Source organism: Megascapheus bottae, chromosome X, assembly GCF_031878675.1.
Source record: "Megascapheus bottae isolate mThoBot1 chromosome X, mThoBot2.hap1, whole genome shotgun sequence".
NCBI lineage: Eukaryota > Metazoa > Chordata > Mammalia > Rodentia > Geomyidae > Megascapheus > Megascapheus bottae.
This window is the reverse complement of record NC_143547.1, coordinates 55,670,870-55,685,565: the sequence shown is the minus strand read 5'-3', so window position 1 is coordinate 55,685,565 and position 14,696 is coordinate 55,670,870. Positions and strand designations below refer to the sequence as shown.

The following is a 14,696-nucleotide window of genomic DNA, read 5'->3' as shown; positions in this document are numbered from 1 at the left end:
TGTTCATGTTATGAACTTTGGAATATCATATATGTGTGTGCTAGTAAATATAAATAATAAGCAACCATCTTGGTTATTGGATTGAAGTCTGAATGTCATATTAATGTATTGTATATCTTATGGTCATCATTCGAAGGAAAGTTTGTATAATGTGATTAATAATTTAATGCATAAAACAAATTATTTTCATCAGATAATCAGAAAGCAAGCATATCATTTCTTCAGCCACCCACATAGACAAATTGTGAATGTTAGTCATCACTATCATTCCTGATTCTGAACTTATATGCCACCAAAATTATAATTTTCCTGCACTCACACCTGACTACTTAGCAGTGTATAAATTTCATAATATCAATGGGTAAAACATAATATATTCATAGTAACTGAACAGTAGAGTAACACCTCTGGAATGTCAAAATCATTTATTAAACAACATAAATGTGAATCAATAATTACGAACAAACTTTCTGTCTCTACCCTCAATTGAAGGAGGAAGTGGGAGAAAAATGTGGGAAGGGGTAACAACGTTCCAGAAAAACATACTCACCACCCTATGTATGTAACTGTAACTCACCCTAACTGTATACATCACACTGACAGTAAAAATAAGTTATTAAACAAAAGAAGAGCCTTGGTGTGATTCTGTCCTGCTTCTCTGCTTCACATCAGAGCCCTACTCCTGCTTCCTCCCTCACTGTGCGCCACCCATGGAGGACTTGATGAACATGGACATGAGCCCACTGGGGCCCCAGAACTACCTTTTCAGTTGTGAACTGAAGGGTGACAAAGATTATAACGTTAAGGTGGATAATGATGAAAACGAGCACCAGTTATCACTAAGAACGGTTATTCTTAGGAGATGGTGTAAAAGATGAGTTACAAGGAGAAGCAATGAATTATGAGGAAAGTCCAATTGAAGTTACACTGGCAACGTTGAAAATGTCTGTACAGCCAACGGTTTCCCTGGGGGGCTTTGAAATAACACCACCTGTGGTGCTGAGGCTGAAGTGTGGCTCAGTGGACAGCACTTGGTAGCTGTAGAGGAGGAAGCAGAATCAGAAGAGGAAGAGGAAGAGGCTGTGAAACTCCTGAGTGTGTCTGGAAAGTGGTCGGCCCCTGGAGGTGGCAGCAAGGTTCCACATAAAAAGGTAAATCTTGCCAAGGAAAAGGAGGAGGAGGAGGAGGAGGAGGAGGATTATTTTGATGAGGAGGAAGCAGAAGAAAAAGTTCCAGTGTATGCGATACTCCAGCCAAAAATGCACAAAAATCAAACCAGAATGGAAAAGGTTCAAAACTAGCAACACCAAGATGAAAAGGTCAAGGATCCTTCAAAAAACAGGAAAAAACTCCTAAAACACCAAAAGACCGTGGTTCAGTAGAAGACATTAAAGCAAAAATGCAAGCAAGTATAGAAAAAGGTAGTTCTTCCCCCCAAAGTGGAAGCGAAATTCATCAACTACGTGAAGAATTGTTTCCGGATGACTGAGTACGAGGCTATTCAAGATCTCTGGCAATGGAGAAAGTCTCTTTAAGAAACTAATTTGAACAGTTTGTTGAAATATAACGTCTTATTTCCTTTCTGTAAGAGTTGATATCTGGCTGTCCTTTTTATAATGCGAAGTGAGATTTTTCAATACACTGTGTTTGATAAATGTTGTTCAGGCTTTGCTGCCAAGAATGTGTTGTCAAAAATGCCTGTTTAGTTTTTAAAGACGGAATTCCACCATGAGCTTCGATTTAAGTATGTATGGAATGTTATGATGAGCCGTAGTAGAAGTGATGGTCAGATGTAGAAATGGTGGGAATACAAAATGTACATGTGAAATAAACTCAGTATTTTTAAAAAAGGAAGAGATTATGTAATTATTACCTTTTAGATGAGGGAAAACTTCAGAAGTAGTGAAAGAATAGGAAGTGGATTTTCTTAATGATTCATAGGCTTTATGCTGGATGAATTTCTGTTTCATCTAGTATCATTTTCAATTAGCAATAGATTTTAATCTTAGAATCTCTGTTTTGGGTTTTATATTTTTGGTTGGTTGTGGGGCTTGAACTCTCGGCCTGGACACTGACCCTGCACTCTTCAGCTCAGGCTAATGCCCTTCCCCTTGAGCCACAGCGCCACTTCCGGTTTTCTAGTGATTAATTGGAGATAAGAGTCACATGGTCTTTAGTTCCCTGGCTGGCTTTGAAACGCGACACTCAGATCTCAGACTCCTGAGTAGCTAGGATCACAGGTGTGAGCCAGAAGTCTCTTTTACAAACTCACGTGGTATCCATGCTAGTATAAATATACACTATCACATCTATTTAAAAACCCCAGCCCACATATGCGTTGTGTGATTCATGGAAAGACATTCTTTCTGTGGTATTAATAATTTTTCATCATTTCTATCATCACAATCACCTGGACACATGACCATTTTAGCTATTTCAGTACCAGTCAACGAATGAGGAACTAGCATTTTATTATACATATTAAAATTTCTTCCATACCTATTTCAATGAATTTTTGGTTACTTCATGAGCTACTGATGCTTTATCTTACACATTTATAAGAAATAAATGCTGTTAATTTTTAAAATGTCTGTTGAATATTAATAGTTTCCTTCAATTTTCAGTATATGGTGATGAATCTTTGCTTGTTTATTTTTTCTTTTTTATTGTAATTAATAGAAGTGTTACAGTTATTTTTTAAATATTTTTTATTGTATTTAATAAAAGGGTTACATGATATTTGCCAGATAGAAGGTGCATTAATTCACATACATTGATACCCTTCCACATGTCTTGGTCCCCATTACCCTCCCCCCACCCCCCCTCTTGGTTTTTCCCCCCTTTCCTGTCCAATTTCAAGTAACCAAATACAAATGTATCCAATATATCAGATAACAAAGTAAGCTATTGTGACAACATGAGGTAACAAAGAAACAGCAAAAGAGATGAGAGATAACACAGCACATTAAGGATAGCAATCATTCGTTATGTGGCTTTTGTTTCAATATCCTAGAGGTCCTTTCAACTAGCTTCATACTATATGACCTTATGTATCAAGTTTTTGCTCTATTGCAAATATTTGCTATTGGATCCCAAGGTTTCTACTGGTTATGATGAATGAGGGAAACCATTGAGCCTAAGTTCCTTTGAGTCTGGCTTACTTCACTTAATATGATTTTTTCTAAGTCTTTCCATTTCCTAACAAATGGGGCGATGTCGTTTTTCTGACAGCAGCATAGAATTCCATTGTGTACAAATACCATATTTTCAGTATACGGTGATGAATCTTTGCTTTTTTGATGACTGCTATACCATTAAGTATCATGTGTTTACTTCCATGCTGATAGCTTGACTCTTTCAATATAGGATCAATGTTTGAATTTTTAGCATTATGCAGGAATTTTTCTATTTGCATTAACTTTGAAACTTCACTTTCAGCATAGAACTTCAATAGTTATTATTCCATTTCTTTCTTTGGATGCAGTAGAGTGGTTATTCCAAAACCCATTCTTCTGTAAGTCATTCAATACTATGCTGTCTCATATGGCCAACAATTGAACATTGTGCGCTGAATCTAAGCACACATACTTTGTTTTGCTCATAACTGTTACCTATAGAGCTATGTGAAAGCTCTTTTGATGTTTCATATAGTATTTTTACAAGACTAAGAAGATAGAAAGACACTGCACATAGGGCAGATGAGTCTTGGCAACTTGTTAGGGCTTTTTGGAAGAACTTACTTTTAGAATATCTAGCCTGCTTGTATCTCATTTCCTTTTAAAGTGGGGAGATTTGACCATGAGCAAAATTCATATGTGAATATCAAGTTGGGCTAGAAAGGATCTTTATTATTGGGGCCAGGAGTTTGGCCTAGTGGTAGAGTGCTTGCCTAGCATGCACAAAGACCTGGGTTCAATTCCTTGGTACCACATACTTAGAAAAAGCCAGAAGTGGTGCTGAGGCTCAAGTGGTAGAGTTCTAGCCTTGAGAAAAATCCAAGGACAGTCCTCAGGCCCTGAGCTTACCCGCAGGACTGACTGGCAAAAAAAAAAAAAAAGAAAGGATCTTTATTTCGCTTAAGAATAATGAATAAATGGTTGGTTCCATATCTTTGCTATGGTAAATAGTGTTATAATGAACATTGTTGTGCTGGTGGATTTAGTATGTCTTTGTTTCTGGATGACTGGGTAAATGCCAAATAGTGGAATTTCTGGGTCATAGGGGAGCTCTATGTTTAGTCTTTTGAGGAACTGCAATACTGCTTTCCATAGTGGTTGAACGAGTTTGCACTCCCACCAACAGTGTAGTAGTGATCCCTCCTGACCACATCCCCTCCAGCATCTGTTGTTATTACTTTTCTTGATCCTGGCCATTCTAACTGGAGTGAGGTGGAATCTTAGAGTTGTTTTGATTTCCATTTCTTTTATGACCAGAGATGTTGACCATTTCTTCATGTGTCTATAGGCCTTTTTTTTTTTCAGAGAAGATGCTCTTTAAGTCTTTGGCCCATCTTTTAATGGGATGGTTGTTACTTTGGAGATTACTTTTGGAGTGATTCAATTTTTTGAGCTGTTGATATATTTTAGATATGAGGACTTTGTCTGTTGTATGGTTGGTGAAGATCTTTTCCCACTCTGTAGACTTCCTAATTAGTTTACTAGCTATGTCCTTTGCCATACAAAAGCTCTGCAGTTTAATGCAGTCCCACTTATCCAGCCTTTCTCTGATTTGTTGTGATTCTTGGTCCTTATTAAGAAAGTTTTGACCTGTGCCAAGGAGACCTAGTGTATCTCCTATTCCTTCTTGTAAAGTTTTCAGTGTGTCAGCTTTTACCTCGAGGTCTTTGATCCATTTGAAGTTAATTCTAGTACAGGGTGACAAAGAGGATCCAACTTTAGTTTTCTGCATGTGCTTAACCAGTTTTGCCAGCACCAATTGTTGAAGAGGCTATCTTTCTTCCATTCTACTTTTTTGGCTCCCTTGTGAAAGATTAGGTGGCCATAGGTCTGTGGTTTAATACCTGGGTTGATGAGTGGATCAACAAGATGTGGTATTTATACACAATGGAATTCTATGCTGCTGTCAGAAAGAATGACATTGCCCCATTTGTTAGGAAATGGAAAAACTTAGAAAAGATCATATTAAGTGAAGTAAGCCAGACTCAAAGGAACTTAGGCTCAATGGTTTCCCTCATTTGTCATAATCAGTAGAAACCTTGGACTCTCCTAGCAGAGATTTCCAATAGAGCAAAACCTTGATACAAAAGGCTATATAGTAGGATGTTGAATGAAAGGATCTCTACGATATAGAAACATAAGCCATATAATGTATGATTGTTGTTCTTAAGGTACTATGTTATCTCTCATCTCTTTTGCTGTCCCTTGGTTATATCATATTGTTGCAGTATCTGACTTTGTTACCTGATATATTGGATATATTTGTATTTGATTATTTGAAATTGGATAGGGAAGGGGGGAAAACAAGATGAGGGGTGGGGGGGAGGGAAACGGGGACCAAGACATGTGGAAGGGTATCAATGTATGGGAATGAATGCACCATCTATCTGGCAAATATCATGTAACCCTTCTATTAATGACAATAAAAACAGAAAAGAAAAGAAAGAATAATGAATAAATGGTGTGCTGCTCACCTGATTTTGACTTTGAAGCCTTAGGTGATATCAGATGTTACATCTTCTACGTGTGGAAAGCAAACCCTCAGCTCAAAACAGTTTGGAGTTGAAATGTTTCATATGTCAGATTTTCCAACTAAGGATATTCAAATATCGCAGGGCAATTGTGCATTGATCAAGCATGATATATTCTTTTTTTTTACTTATGTAATTGTAACTCTCCTGTTCATCACTTTTTTATTAAAAGAATTTATTAACATGGATTTTTTTACATTATATTTCAAAGGTCATGTTTAACAAACAAATAAGAAGGGAATCCCTATATGCAATTACTGGCACATGAATTTAAGAACATAATCTGACAGGCATGGTATTTACATAACAAGTTATTACATCATCAAAAATTTCCTTCCTTTCAGCCATTAAATGAAAGGTATGTCATGAGAAGTGGGTGTGTAAATATGCAATATTTTCCAAGTTGTATAAAATTTTACCAAAGGAGGAGGTATACATTCTGAGATATATCATAAATCATGTGTATTATGGCTAGTAATAATTCATACTGCATTTTAAAATTACTGAGAGTAGCTTTTCAATGTTTTTATTACAAAATTATACAAGCATGTGAGGTGGTAGGATTGTAACAAGTTTGAATTACTTACTTAACAGCACATACCTAAAATGAGACATACAATTTTATACCACAAACATACAATTTTAAGTTGCTGATTACAAATTAAAATTAAAATACTGAATAAACCAGTAAGTTAACTTCTCATTAAATGAGTAATAAAATTGATGATTTAGGAAATGGAGAAGAAAGATAAGACAAAACATTTTAATATAAAGGGTTAAAAATAAAGAACAAAGGAGGGAAATCATTATAGGAAATAATCTAATTCCCAAATTAATCAGTTGTAGGAGATAAAGCCTAGGGTTCTAGATACACATTAAAGACCATTGCAGGGTCACTGAAAAATAACTGGATGTTCAGAGAAGTCAACAAGACCTGAGCTGGGGAAATACTTTGGATCTAACAGAGATACTGACTACTAGAGCTCTGAATGCAAGGAGTGATATATTTGTTAAGCCTTCTAAGAGATACAAGATTACTGAACTCTTACGTTGTGTATCCTAGTGGCTGGGTTTGATTTTTTCTTCTTTCTGCTTCACAATTTTTGATTCCAGATGCTCAGCCTTTACAGGCATATAGAAGATGGTTTGTTCACTGTGTAGTGCAGCTAGAGATGGACTGTGAATAGTAGAGCTGAACAGGCAGTGAAACTGCCCCAGAATAAACATTTTCAAGGAGGATCCATGTTCACTAACAATATGAAAATGTAATTTGATTATAAAAATAAAAGTCAGTGCTTTTCACTCTTAAAAAAAGGAAACTTTGACATGCCACAACACACATGAACCTTGAAGACAATACTCTCTCTCTCTCTCTCTCTCTCTCTCTCTCTCTCTCTCTCTCTCTCTCTCTCTCTCTCTCTCTCTCCCCCTCCCCACCCTTCCTCCTCCTCCCTCCCCTCCAACCTCCAAGCAAGGGACTTGAACTCAGGAACTGGGCACTCTCCCTGAACTTCTATTGCTCAAGGCTGCCATACTACTACTTGAGACCACAGCTCCACCTCTTCTTTTTTTGGTGGTTAACTGTAAATAAGAATCTCATGATGCCAGGCACGGTGGCTCACACCTATTATCCTAGCTACTCAGACTGCTGAGATCTGAGGATCAAGGTTCAAAGCCAGCCTGGGCACAAAAAAGGCCGTGAAACTCTTATCTCCAATTAATCACTAGAAAACTGGAAGTGGGGCTTGGCTCAAGGGTAGAATGGTAGCCTTGAGCTGAAGAGCTCAGGGACACGGCCCCAGCCCAGGGGTAAGGTAGTAGCCTTGAGCTGAATAGCTGAGGAACAGCGCCCAGGCCGAGTTCAAGCCCCATGATCCATTAAAAAAAAAAGAAAGAAGGAAAGAAAAAAGAAAAGAACCTCATTGACTTTTTTTTTGCCTTAGATGGCTTGTGAACTTTGATCTTCAGATCTCAGTCAGCTGAGACACATGTTAGGATTACATGTGTCTGGTGTGGTGAGCTTTTGGCATATTTCTTTTAAATAGAACTTTATCTGGTGCTTATTTTTTGCCATTTACTTAATCATCCACTCAGATAGTCTATAGTTGTGTTGGAGAAATGTTATAAAAGCATTTGTAAAAGAAAAGAACTATAATAGGGTTCATAGGGCAGAATAATGAATGTATTCTTTTTTTCTCTTCTTTTTTGCTTTTTGACCATTCAAGGCACTTGAACTCAGGGCCTGGGCTCTGTCCCTGAGCCTCTCTGTGCTCAAGACTAGAGCTCTATCACTTGAGCCACAGCACCATTTCTAGCTTTTTCTGAGTAGTTTAAATGGAGATAAAACTCTCATGGACTTTCATGCCCTGGGTGGCTTTGAATTGTGTTCCTCAGATCACAGTCTCCTGAATATCTAGGCTTACAGGCAAAAGCCACCGGAGCCAGCTTGTATTCTTAAACAATTAGGCACATTTTTCTTGAAAAATCTCTTCAAATATGTTTGCATATTTTCATTCTTTCTTATCTTTTTTAACATTAGACACTTCCTGCATAAGATTCATTGTCTCTAGTGGATGCAGTCACTTTTGTCTCTTTGATTAGTATAATCCAGGCAAATAAATGAGCAAGTACTAAGTGCCATAAGAGTTCTCACAATCTTCCATTTGATGTGCACAATTAAGAGATATTAAAATTATTTTTGCTACCAAATGTCCTATAATTAATATTTGTGTAAAATGTTTGTGTATGTCTATATTATGTGTAAATCGTCTGAAAAGACAAAGAACTAATGAATGTTATCTTTACAAATATGCCTAGACGAGCATCTAAAATAATGATTATGGAATTGAACTTTTGCAATCAATTTTCTTCCCTCTTTTAGAATCAAAGGATTAAATAAATCCTAAAAAATGCTTCCTTAAACCTTGCATACTGAACAACATATTTTTTGTCATTTTACAATTAAACCAAAAGTGTTCAATCATTGTAATTCAATTAACTACAGAATAAGACCAAGTATTTTGCTTACTAAAGCAATATGATTTCCTAAGGTCAAAAAAAAATTGTTTCCTATCAAGAGAGAAAAAAAAAAGCTGAAATACATTTGGAGAATGTATCAACCATCTATCATATAAAAACTGTCATTTTTATAAAATGTATTTTAAGGCAATTTAAAAATTATGTGTTGTGGGCTGGGAGCATGGCCTAGTATTAGAGTACTCACCTCGCATACATGAAACTCTAGGTTTGATTTCTTGGTACCACATACACAGAGAAAGTTGGAATGGTGCTGTGGCTCAAGTGCTAGAGGGCTAGCCTTGAAAAAGTCCTGGGACAGTGCCCACACCCTGAGTTCAAGCCCCAGGACTGGCAAAAAGGTTTATGAATTGTATTTTAAATCAGCTAGAATTAAATCCACTAAATTAGAATGATGGAGGATGGTTAGACAAGTGAATAGTTTAGTGAAGTTTTTAATGATTAAATGAGATAAGACCAATTAGAAAATTCTGGCTGTTTATTTAAATTTTTTACAGGTCCTGGGGCCTGACCTTAGGCCCTATGCACCAAACTTAAGATTTTATTGCTCATGTCGAGATCTGAGCTGCAGCTCCTTTTCCTCTCTCTCTCTCTCTCTCTCTGTGTGTGTGTGTGTGTGTGTGTGTGTGTGTGTGTGTGTGTGTGTGTACCTATTTGGAGATAAAAGTCTCATGGACTTCTACCTGGGTTGACTTGGAAGTATGACCCTTAGATTTCAACCTAGCTAGGGTTACAGGAGTGAGCCACAAGTGCCCAGCTTATTTAGTTTTGTTGGAGACTGGCACTTTAACTGAATATCTGACACTTTTTCTTATTGGATGTCACATTACCATCTAAACCACACCTCTAAATGTTCCTTTTATTATCAAGAAATAATTGAATATATTATATGTTCTATGGTATTTCCAACATATTCATATGTATATATTTATATTGCAGGATGATTATGTAAAACAATTAAAAATCCTTTATATGATTATCATATTTTGTGGTATAAAATTTAAATTTACCCTTTCAGAAAATTTGGAATATATAATGCATTATTATTTAATATACTAACTATTCTGTACAATGGATTACTAAAACCATTAGTTGAAAATTTATTCCATTATAATCTCATCTTTGTACTGGCACCATTTACCCAGCCTATGGAAGAAAATCACCTTTTTATTTTCTACTTCTTTAAAAGGTTGGATCCCGTTACATTAACATATACGTGAGGTTATGTAGTATATATCATAGTATGATGTTCTTGTGTTCTTCCATTGTTGTCTGTTTTATTACTAGACTGCTAATTGTACTGAAGTTGTGAAGAAACTGTGTGTGAATGTGTGTGTGTGTGTGTGTGTGTGTGTGTGTGTGTGTGTGTGTAAGTTGGAATCAAGCAGAGGGATAAAGTTGCTGTCAGGGACAGAAAATTCTGACATGGAAAGTTCTCCTGATGAAAAATGACAGAGAAATCTGGAAAGGAGAGAGGATATGTAGGTTATTGATGAGTAACTAACAAGCAGGGAAGCAGAGACGATAATCAAATAATTTGTTTTGTATTGTGTTTTGTCATTATTTCTCTTAATTTTAAAACTGATCATTCCTATGTTAGTATAAAAGAAGAAACAACAGCAAACATAAGGAAGAGCAAATAATGCCAAATTATGTATTTCTGACTAACATGAACATAGGTCAGAACAATTATGATCCACACATTATATGGAAAAAATAGGGATTTTTTCTTTTTTTTCTTTTTTTTTTGCCAGTCCTGGGCTTAGGCTCAGGGCCTGAGCACTGTCCTTGGACTTTCTCAAGGCTAGCACTCTACCACTTGAGCCTAAGCACCACTTTCGGCTTTTTGCTATGTATGTGGTACCGAGGAATTGAACCCGGGTCTTCGTGCATGCTAGGCAAGCACTCTACCACTAGGCCAAACTCCCGGACCACAAAATAGGTTTTAACTATCTTTATAAAGAAACATCTCGTGAGATACATAGGAAATATTAATAACAGAGAAGAGCAAATATGACACATTGAATTTTAAATCTTTTTGTCAAATGAACTCTTTGGCTTTCCCTGTCTGCCACTTAGCTTTTAAAGTAATTACAGTCCTGGAAAGAACTCTGTGCAAATTGTTATCATTTTTAGAAATTCTTAATGATGTAAATTTCATCTCCTCCCTCTTTATTTATCGTATGTGCAGCACTACAATTTGTTCAATTTTTAACTTTTGAATACCTCACAAGGTACATAAGCAATTCTTTAAAATGAAACAAGGTATTAAAATTTGCCAATCTCAGTAGTTCTATTTTAAAGAGTTTTAAAATTGTCTATGATTTGTCCAAGCTCTAACATCATATTTCATGCTTTTACTCAAAGCAAACTTCACTGAAAGAACTGAAAGCAAAGTGATTTTAACCTTTCTTTTATGTGTCATTTATTAAATAAATCTAGAAGAAAAAAAAGACTGTTTAACGTGGCCTCAAGGGTAAAACTAAAAAGAATAGATGTGACATGTAACTCTATATTCTACAAGTAATGTACAATATGCAATAATCTAATACTAAAGGGATTTTAAGTTAGGATTTCTTTTAAAGCATTAATCAGACTATTAAAATAAATGTTCATACCAGGTCACAACCTGTATTTGAAATGGTTGGCTTAATATGCAAGCATATTATTCATAAAAGATCAGCTGCAATAGCCAACCAAAATTCATTTTAATGTGTGAGAATCTGGTGAAATGTTGTATATATTGTATTCTTCATCCACATACCAATATCTATATGATGGTTATTGAAACAGTAAACTACTACAATTGTTTTTCCTTTCTGTGCTTTCTAAGCAACTATGAGTACATTTGTATCATAAACTTCAATGTGACTACCAACTTTTAAAATGCATATACACAAAATTCAAGATAATGGATATGAGATGAAAAGAAAAGCTCAGAAATGTTGACTGTGGCTTTAAAAAAGATTTTTCTAAATAAACTTTTTTCATTCTGAGAGTAAAAAAGAGCTTAACTATCTCCTGCTGTCTTGTCGTTCGACATCCACTATTGCCCATCTGCTTATTGATTGGTAGGAAAGTCCAAATGGGAATTTTAACTCATTAATCATATAATATCACAAGGATTAAGAAAAAGAATCCCTTTACTCTTCACAGCAGACACCTACTGCCCAGTAAGACAAGTGAACAAATATAATATGGATAGAATATCTCAACACTAATTAAATGTCATCCAAGATAAAAATCAAGCACAAGAATTGTTTAATCTTTGCTCCACTCATTACTCACTTACTGTATATTAAACAATAGAGGGAAACTTTAGCTTTTATAATTCCTATTAGTCCCTCTTAGGCCAGAACTATAATTATTTAACCTTAAATGGAAAGTATAACTAATGGGTGTTTTATTTATCATAACATCCAGTAAATATTACATGAAATACAATGAATAAAATACGATTTTGCAATGACATGCTTTTATTTTGCATTTATTGCTGCCCAAAATTTCATTACAAAACATTTATTCATGAAATTTGAAGATGAATCTCAATCACAAATATACAAAAATAAAGATATATTTGTATATTTATTAGTGGCACTTACTATTTTTATTTTTAATATTTTGTATTGCTATAATACAGGTGATATTCAGAGGGCACTATGCATTTTTATGTACAATTTCATTCATCCATAGACTGTAGCACAAATTTGAATAATTAGAAAAACAGTTTTCATCTAGCTTGGTTACTACTGGAGGCAACAAGAAGAGCAGAAAAATTCATGATTCTTTGGGGTTTCAAACATTTTGCACCTAGAAGATACAGATGGTTTCATAGCTGTCTCACAAATGTCTTTATTGCACAACTTTAATAGCATATTCAATGACATGCATTGAATGCTTCCCTAGATATATTTTTGTCATCTCATTTGAAAGATGAGAAATATAAGTAGAAAGACTGTGGACAAATATTTTTTAAAGCCAGAACATTGTTTAAAGCCTTTTCACTAATAAATTATGACCTCAAATTTTTAAGAAAGCCTGAGACAACAAAATTGTTACCTGATGTATTAAGGTGTGTACAATCCAATTCAAAATGTACAATATATGGAATATTGACAGGTGGAGTGAAAATTAAATTTGTCTTAAAGAAGTTTAAAATTGACAATCTCTGGAAAATAATATAAATACATTGTACTGTTTGACCATTTCCCAAAGTCAAATGCCAGTCTATAAGCATATTTAAGCATTCACACAGACACAAAAAAGCATTCATGTTACACACACACACACACACACACACACACACACACACACATACACACACAAAATATACGCTGCAGTATGCAGAATTCTAGGTTAAATGTTGATAAGAGTCTTTAGAGCTGGCTTTGAACCTCGATCCTCAGATCTCAGCCTCTTGAGTAGCTAGGATTATAAGTGTGAGCCACTGTGCCCAGCTTCTCATACTTTTATGTAGACTTTATCAGAAATTATTTTGAAAAAGTTTTGATATCTAATAATAAACTTGGTTCAAATAATAAACTAAATCACTATTCCATACTGATGAGTTTGTTTCACTCTAACTTCAACTGATGCATCTAAACATTTTGAATATTTTATTCTGAATTGTCTCAGAACTGCACGGTATATGAAATCAAATATAAAAAAATAAATTGTGATTCTCCTATTCTTTTATATAACATATAGTTTATCTACTCATTCAATTATGTTACATTGTTTTTTCTTCATATTCATTGGTATTATTATTTCTTTAGGTACTTGAAATACAACTTTATTCTGATTCTAAAGGAACGGAAAGGGAATGACAGTAACAAACAAGATTTCACCACTAGATATTGTGATATGACTGTAGCAATCTTATCTTTGAAAGTCAAGAAGGAAACAACTGTGGTGCAAAACAGCTAAATATGCAAGTCCAAACAATAAAGGTATTTTTAACTGTTACATTCATTCTGAAGCCCATTCAGTTCCTTCAGCATCCCAAAGATGAAGCACATGTTCTGCTTAGGTACATAATAAAGTGGCACACAAGTGCACATGGCACCGCTGACATCACAGGACAGTTGCCTATAAAACTAGACTTCTGATGCCGTCTCCAGCTGCACTTCTCACAAGTTGTCATCTTCGTCCGGGAGAACAGTTGTCTGAGCGACCTCTAAATCATGCTCATACTGTGCAGTCAAAGCTGGTTCCATGACCACCTTCGGTGGGGCGAGAGTAGGCATGGCCACAAACTTCAAGTTAGGGTCCCCGATGAGCTTTCTAGCCAGCCAGAGGAAGGGCTTTTCAAAGCTGTAGTTACTTTTAGTAGAAATGTCATAGTACTGAAGATTCTTCAGGTCTCTATGTCAGTTGGGCACGTTCTTGTAACTCTTGAGGTTACACCAAATATTATGATGGCACACTGGGTTTGGATGTATGTAGTAGCCATCTCGGAGGCTGCCTAACTTCTCCTGGCCGGCCGTGTCCCACGCGTTGAACTTGATGGGCCCTCGGCTGGTGTGGAAGACCAGGGGGTGGACCTCAACGCCCAGGGTGGCTACATATTTCTTCTCGAACTCTCTCTCCCATCAGGTGACGCTTCATGAACGTCGCCTGCAGCCGTCGCCCAACGGAACGGGCTTGAACTGGACCTGAGGCTCTCCCTGCACGGCCATCGCGGCAATCCTTCCAGAAGCATCTCCGTGCCTGTCTGACTGAGGCTAGGAAGATCTCATTGGTATTATTTTTCAAACTAACAAAGTTAGCATGTATTTTTATTTTAGCTGGTTCTAGGGCTTGAACTCAGGGTCTAGGCACTGTCCTTGAGTTTTCTCAAGACTGGTGTTCTACCACTTGAGCCTCAGCACCACTTCCGGCTTTTTTCTATGTATGTGGTACATAGAAAATTGAACCCGGGTCTTCATGCATGCTAGGCAAGCATTCTACCACT

At 36.1% G+C, this 14,696-nt stretch overlaps 2 pseudogenes; one reads left to right on the top strand and one right to left on the bottom strand.

Annotated features, from left to right (window-relative positions):
- Positions 1-710: 710 nt before the first annotated feature.
- On the top strand, positions 711-1,535 carry LOC150041125 (nucleophosmin pseudogene; annotated as a pseudogene).
- A 12,337-nt stretch (positions 1,536-13,872) lies between these two features.
- Positions 13,873-14,421, bottom strand: LOC150041124 (GTP-binding nuclear protein Ran-like; annotated as a pseudogene).
- Positions 14,422-14,696: the final 275 nt, after the last annotated feature.